The following is an 8,436-nucleotide window of genomic DNA, read 5'->3' on the forward strand; positions in this document are numbered from 1 at the left end:
TGTGTGTGTGTGTGTGTGTGTGTGTGTGTGTGTGTGTGTGTGTGTGTGGCAATGAAGGTAGAGCAATTGAGGCCTCAAGTGTGACTCCACTGTTCAGTACATGGTTCTTTGACTCCAAAGAACAGAACACAAATATAAGCTACATTTGCTTTGGCAATTAATGTAAACGTATATGTTTTCTCATGCCAATAAAGCCCTTTGAATGGAATTGGCTCCATGAAATATTTGACATTCCTGTATCGCCAATTAATGGTCAAATGTTTCGGTGCTTTATATTATGTTGACTTGTCCATGAAAATAAAATTTACATGATTTATGCATAACCCATTGAATTAAAAAAACAACAGTAAGGTTTTAATACACACACACACACACACACACACACACACACACACACACACACACACACACACACACACACACACACACACACACACACACACACACACACACACACACACACACACACACATCCTATATGGTTCAGCACCATGGACAGCGCCGCCTCCTATAGGCTCCTACAGACAGACAGACAGACAGACAGAAAGACAGACAGACAGACAGACAGACAGACAGACAGACAGACAGACAGACAGACAGACAGACAGAGATGCCCTGAGAGTTTAGTTCAATTTAATTTGACACTTGAACAGGTTACCCATCATGTTAACAGAGCAGAGGGAGGGGAAGTCCTGCTATAGTTTTAAGAAACTCCTTAAAAGACATTTGATCAATTACCCATTATAATATTTATTAACTGACTTGTAATTCAATTCACTTTTATTGTCTTGAATGTTTATTATTATTATTATTATTATTTATTTTTTGCAAGACAGTCCTATATATGTATTGTTATGTCTGGTGTGGAGTCAGTGGACCCCAGGAAGAGTATCTGCTACTTTGTGGGCACCTATACGGGGATCCAAGTGAATAAGGTCCGCTCACTCTTGAAAGTGCAGGACTCTGCTTTTAGGTCATGCACTTGATCTCAGAGAAGCTATAAGGAACCTGACTGAGGGGATACACATCATCCTATATATGCTCAAAACAATCCAGACACATTACATTGCAGACTATTACAGACCACAGCGAGAGAGATGCTGAATGCCCCGGGGATCCATCCCTGACTGACCCAACGCTCTCTGTCAACACCTTCTATGCTGGTGAGCTGCTCCCCAGTGTAACTGTGACTGAGGTCTCTGCAGGGAGTCAAGCACCACTAGGCTGCAGGGCCGGATAACATTCCAGGCAGTGCCCTCAGTCATGCATACATCGGTGGAGATGCTGTGGAGGTACGGTGGTCCCCAGGTTCAAATACCATGGGAGTGCCAACAACCTGACACGGAAGCTCACCTCGGCCTCCTTAATGAAGAAGGCCCACCAGCGTGTGTACTGTCTGAGGAGACTGAAGCGGGCGGGGCTGGGTATACCCCTGTCCTCACCTCAAGGTGTGTGCGGTGTGGGGTGCATACTTAGTTTAGACTATAGTCATTGGTTAGACGTGGGTTAAGGTTAGGTTTAGATGTGCTGCCCCGTGGGAGGTTAGGTTTAGGGTGAGGGTTTGAGATAGGTTGTAATTGTAGGACTAATGACTGGTCTAACCAATGACTAGTCTAAACCAAAAACTGTCTAAACTAAGTACTGCACCCGTGCGGTGGAGACTGGATCCTATAACATCCTGCATCACCGTGTGGCGTGGAAGCTGCTCTGAGGCAGACAGGAAGGCTCTGCATGCAGCGGGTGGTGAAGTCTGCCCAGAAGATCACTGGATGCAGCGGGTGGTGAAGTCTGCCCAGAAGATCACTGGATGCAGCGGGTGGTGAAGTCTGCCCAGAAGATCACTGGATGCAGCGGGTGGTGAAGTCTGCCCAGAAGATCACTGGATGCATCGGGTGGTGAAGTCTGCCCAGAAGATCACTGGATGCATCGGGTGGTGAAGTCTGCCCAGAAGATCACTGGATGCAGCGGGTGGTGAAGTCTGCCCAGAAGATCACTGGATGCAGCGGGTGGTGAAGTCTGCCCAGAAGATCACTGGATGCATCGGGTGGTGAAGTCTGCCCAGAAGATCACTGGATGCAGCGGGTGGTGAAGTCTGCCCAGAAGATCACTGGATGCAGCGGGTGGTGAAGTCTGCCCAGAGGATCACTGGATGCAGAGCCTTCCTGCATGCAGCGGGTGGTGAAGTCTGCCCAGAAGATCACTGGATGCAGCGGGTGGTGAAGTCTGCCCAGAAGATCACTGGATGCAGAGCCTTCCTGCATGCAGCCCTCAGTGACATTTACATCTGCAGGTTATATAGGAATAATACCATACCAGCATCAATTCAATTGAATCGAATTCAATTTTTATTAAAGTGTCAAATCACAACAAAGTTGTCTCAAGACACTTTACATATAGAGCAGAAAACCGACAGAGATCCCACCCAGAGCAAGCAATACTGCGACAGTGGTACAGTCCGATGTAACATGATTTAGTGGATTACAGTATAACCCTAACATATAGAGACAAGCTACAGTTGCCTTATATGTGCGCTTTTGCCTAAGAACTAAATCTAAAGTTACTATGTTTAGTGACCCTGTCTAAAACCTAACCACTGAGTGGTGCAGATATTTGTTAAACTATCTAAAAATCACTAAATATCAGAGACAGAGTGACATGTGGTTCCACCAATCAGCAGTCAGTTTAGGCCTAGCTGATATGCTGTTCCAGCCACACAGCAACCTGTTGAAGCAGTGATTATCTTCTACCTGCAGTGCTGCACTAATCAAGCCCAATTGAACTGAGTCAGTTCAGCTGTTGAGGTTAGAGACAGAAAAAAAGCCAAACAGCAGTGCACAGCACATGAGAAGAGCACAGAACAGAGAGAGGAAAAGTGTGATTCTAGAAGAGTTTTATGAGTACAAACCACAGCGAAGCAAGGTAACTCACCACATCTTATGAGTTAAAGTTACTTTGGTTTTTGATGAGTGGTGTTGTTTATTTCTAGAAACCATTGTGGATTCACTGGGGCAGCCATTGCATTGTTTGTGCCCAGCCTGTTTCACACATAATCGGTGAGACAGTTCATTTATTTTCAATGAAGGGATATTGTTATTTTTGCACTTTGCAAGTGAACACTTTGAGAGTGTAATACAATAAGTTTATGTTTGTTTACTAAATGGATGTAATCCATTTCATGATGCACTTTATACAAGAGTGTACTGATCATGACATGTCAAGATGTTTTTGTTTAAAATACATGTTGAAAGAAAGTATGTGCAAAGGTTAAAAATGCACAGATTGTTGCATACAGTATTTCATTTGTTTTCATTTAAAAAAGTTCATGTAATGCATATTTCATGGTTAAACTTTCTAGACAACATGCAGTTGATACTTTGATACTGATTAGATTTCTCTGACACTGTCTGATGACAGGTCAGGTTTTTTGTTGGATTGGATCGTTTTCCAGTTGACCATTCCAATAGATGGCGAGCTTCCCACCAGGATCTAGAGGTTGATCGACAGCGAGTGTTCCCCCATACGCTGGTGACCACTGGACAGACTACTGCACTCTATGGTGTGGTAGGTGTAATCTGCAGACTCCCCCACTCTCAGCTGCAGTAATCCCAATTCCCCCTATCTCCATTCGCGCACACGCATGCACACACGTTCCCCTGGAATTGGAACTCTGATACTTACAGTTTTGGAATCCATATGGAACTTTGACACATACTGATACATACCTGGATGGTTTATCCTTGGAACTCTGAACCATAACACGTATACTGATTTTGCATACTTACCTTACCTTGTTCATCATTGGGAGAACAGTGACTGAGTGGTCAATTATTACTTATTGTAAAGGGTGGATATTTGAATATTTTATTGTCCTATTTTGATCATTTGATTGAACTGGAAAGAAACAAGGTTTAAAGGAGATAACTGAGGATTCAAGTTAGAAGGGTGCACCCAAAATAGAAAGACACAGTGAACTGTGAGAATTGAAAGTGGCCAAGCATTTGCTATTTAAGAGTTGGTACCAATTTATTTGTTTTCCATATTGTATGTTTGTATGTTTGTTTATTGTTTTTCAATATAACTGCCGGCAATCATTTAACATTTAACCTCCTTGTATCTTAGTCTCATTTAAGCACTCCCCATAGCTCCAGCAGTCGAACCTACACAATAACTAGTCCAGATTTTGCTATAGTGCCTTATAGGTGCTACAAGTTACTCACAAGTGTCACTCGCCCCCGTTTGGCACAAGTTGGTATTACACCACGGTCACACTTTTGAAGGATGCCCTGGCTGCACCCACCCTGCACACAGTCTTTTTTATTTTATTTTCGTGTGTCACTCACTGCTACCTTTTATTGGTGACACGTTGCTGACATTTGCTGCACTACCGTCCATTGTTTTATTTGTAATGTTTTGTCACTGTCTGACTTTTATTGGTGACAAGTTTTCTGCATTGCCGTCCGTTATTATGATTGATGTTTTGTCACTGCCGGACTTTTATTAGTGACACAAACGACCTTTTTGCACTGCCTTTATTTAATTTGGGCAATTGCTTTGCTATTTTTGCACCTGAACCGACATTACTGTGAACTGTCAACAGCGCTGCTGCACTTTGAAGTTTACATTCTGCACTGCACTTTATTGTGCTAAAAAGGGGAAATTGCAAATATGTCAGATGTCATGGAGTCTGTGAGCAATGGTGCACAACTACCGTCTCAAAACACTGAAGACAAAAAGCACACGCACTGGCCAGTGCATTGATAAAGTCAGAGGGCTTATGAATTCTACTGAGAATGTCACAAAAATGCAATCTGAAATGAACACTGTGAAAACATGCTTTGATGAAATGAGCCATGCGTATGATGCATTTTTGAGGTTGCCTCTGACTGAGGAGGAGGTTAATGAGCAAAAGGAATGGTTTGAACGAAAAAAGAGAAAGTACTGTGAATTTGACCATCTCAGTGGCCTTGTGGTTAGAGTGACCCCAACCTCCTGAGACTGGGAGGTTGGGGTTCAATCCCCGGCCGGGTCATACCAAAGACTCTAAAAATGGGACCCAATGCCTCCCTACTTGACACTCGGCATCAAGGGTTGGATTGGGGGTAAGTCCCTGCGACATACTAGCGTCATGTCCAGGGGGTGTACTTGTACATCAAGCTGCCTCACGCTACAGAAACAGGAGATAGGCTCCTGCCCTATGGTCCTCATGGCTCGGCAAGGCTACTTACTACTACTGTGAATTTGAGGAGGATGTGAAAAGGTGGCTTCATGAGGCTGCTCAATCCTAATGCAACTGTTTATGATCCTGCAAAGGTTGATAATATGACTGTAACTGACTCTGCAGCTCCTCCCACAGGTTGTCCGGCCCAAAGAAAGACCCAACATGCAAATTACAAATTCACAAACTGTCTATTCCCAGGTTCAAGGAACAATTCCAGCTTATGATGACACTCAAATGTTACCCAGGGTTTCTACTACATCAGCACAAAGACACTCGCAGAGCCGATGCCAGGGCATGTTTCTCAGGCCACAGTGCTTGTTTCTCAAGCCCCAGTGCTGTATGATAACAGCCAGAATGATCAGTCAGAATGACATTGTTTCTCAAGCCCCAGTGCTGTATGATAACAGCCAGAATGATCACAGTCAGAATGACATTGTCAAAATAATGCAAAAACAGAATGAAATAACCTCTTTATTAGTTCAACAGAATCTCTCATCTGCTCTTCCAGTGAGACACATTCCTGTGTTTGATGGTGACCCTCTTGAATATTTTGCTTTCATGCAAGCTTTTGAAAATGGTGTGACTGCTTGCACGTCAGCCAAAGGAGTGCATAGCTGTCAGCATCTGCCTCCTCAACAAGGATATCTAAGAGCAAAAGGTCTTTTGAAAGAGCACTTTGGAAATGAACAAAAAATCACTTCTGCATATATGGAGAAAGCTTTCAGTTGGGAACCCATCAAAAGTGAAGCTGTCAAGGCATTGCAAGCATTTTCCCTCTTTCTACGTGGGTGCTGTAATGCAACAGAGCAGATCACGCATATGAGAGAATTGGACATGCCATGTAACATGAGGAACATTGTTTTAAAGTTGCCATATAAGTTTCGAGAAAAATGGAGAAGCACTGCCTGTGACCTACAGGAGCGACGAGGTCATAGGGCCATGTTTAGTGATCTCGTTCAATTTATTGAAAAGCAGGTCAGAATTGTTTCCGATCCATTGTTTGGCAACATCCAGGACACGCCATTCGCCTCTTCAAACAGAGGTGCAGCTCCTCCAGGCCGGATGAAGGGTCTGAAGGAGCACAGAGGAGGCACCTATTCTGCAAATGCAGTGTTAATGGAAGGAGAAGTAAAGTCTGGGGGGATGGAGAGGGATACACATTCCTCCATTCATCAACACGTGTGTTTATACTGCAACAGGAGCAGTCACACATTGGACGAGTGCACACAGTTTGAAGGACAATTACACCAGGAAAAGGTCAACTTCATTAAGGAGAAGGGGATCTGTTTTGGCTGCCTAAGAAAGGAAGGCCATATCAGCAAAACATGTGACAAAAGATTGACTTGCTATGTGTGTAGCCAAAAACACCCCAGCATTCTCCACAGGGAAAGGGAGGACAAAGGAAACTTCCCTGAACAAAGTGAGCCATCCGAAGAGTCAGCAGTTGACAATCCACCTGCTGCAGCCACATCTTGTGCTCATATTGGGGCCGGAAACGATGACTGTACTTTTTCAATTGTGCCAGTCCAGGTGAAACCCAAAAAATGTGACACAATCATACAAACTTAGGCCTTTTTGGATCCTGGCAGCTCCGGAACTTTCTGCACAGACAGCCTGGCAGTCAAAGACTACTTCTACCCATGCAGTGTATGGCTTGGAGGTGTCTGCACTGGACAATAATGATTTTGTAGATTTGCCTTGTTTTCACCCACAGCAGCATGCCTGTGAGTGAGCGCAACATCCCCAGGCAAGAGGATGTGGATCAATGGCCATATTTGAGTGGCATCAAACTACACAAAATTGACTCTGACATAGATCTGCTCATTGGAACCAATGCTCCCAAGGTCATAGAACCATGGGAAGTCATTAACAGCCAGGAAGACGGTCCCTATGCAGTAAGGACCAAAGTGGGATGGGTTCTTAATGGTTTAACCCGCAGACCCTCTTGAAAAATGGTCATTATTCCTTCGACATACCTTTCAGGAACGAAAATGCCATCTTGCTAAACGACTGCTGCATAGGAGAGCAGCGTCTTGGGAGCTGGAAAATAAAGTTTGGAAAAAGAATGCAGGAAAAGAAGGATGCCACGGCAAAGAGGCTGTGTAGAGTGGTAAGAGAGCCATTCAATGGAAAAACACATCCTTCCCCATCACAAAGAGGCTGTGTAGAGTGGTAAGAGAGCCATTCAATGGAAAAACACATCCTTCCCCATCACAAAGAGGCTGTGTAGAGTGGTAAGAGAGCCATTCAATGGAAAAACACATCCTTCCCCATCACAAAGAGGCTGTGTAGAGTGGTAAGAGAGCCATTCAATGGAAAAACACATCCTTCCCCATCACAAAGAGGCTGTGTAGAGTGGTAAGAGAGCCATTCAATGGAAAAACACATCCTTCCCCATCACAAAGAGGCTGTGTAGAGTGGTAAGAGAGCCATTCAATGGAAAGACACATCCTTCCCCATCACAAAGAGGCTGTGTAGAGTGGTAAGAGAGCCATTCAATGGAAAAACACATCCTTCCCCATCACAAAGAGGCTGTGTAGAGTGGTAAAAGAGCCATTCAATGGAAAAACACATCCTTCCCCATCACAAAGAGGATGTGTAGAGTGGTAAGAGAGCCATTCAATGGAAAAACACATCCTTCCCCATCACAAAGAGGCTGTGTAGAGTGGTAAGAGAGAAAAACACATCCTTCCCCATCACAAAGAGGCTGTGTAGAGTGGTAAGAGATCCATTCAATGGAAAAACACATCCTTCCCCATCACAAAGAGGCTGTGTAGAGTGGTAAGAGAGCCATTCAATGGAAAAACACATCCTTCCCCATCACAAAGAGGCTGTGTAGAGTGGTAAGAGAGCCATTCAATGGGAAAACACATCCTTCCCCATCACAAAGAGGCTGTGTAGAGTGGTAAGAGAGCCATTCAATGGAAAAACACATCCTTCCCCATCACAAAGGGCCAGTGGTGGAAAAATAAATGGAACCACACAGGAAACATCTCACCATTACCAAGGTGGCAGGAAAGAACTGACTCTGGAGAAACGACTGTGATCCAGAAAGAAAATAATCAAAAGGCAGAAGATACCTGAGGAGCTTAAACAGAACTCTGACTCGTCAACATCTCCCTCCAGAAAGATGAACATCGTACACCCAAAGCCCTGTCTACCATCTCTGTTTGCTACTGGAGGCAACAGACCGAAGAGTAAAGACTGATAACTGACTT

Source organism: Electrona antarctica, assembly GCF_951216825.1.
Source record: "Electrona antarctica genome assembly, chromosome: 18".
NCBI lineage: Eukaryota > Metazoa > Chordata > Actinopteri > Myctophiformes > Myctophidae > Electrona > Electrona antarctica.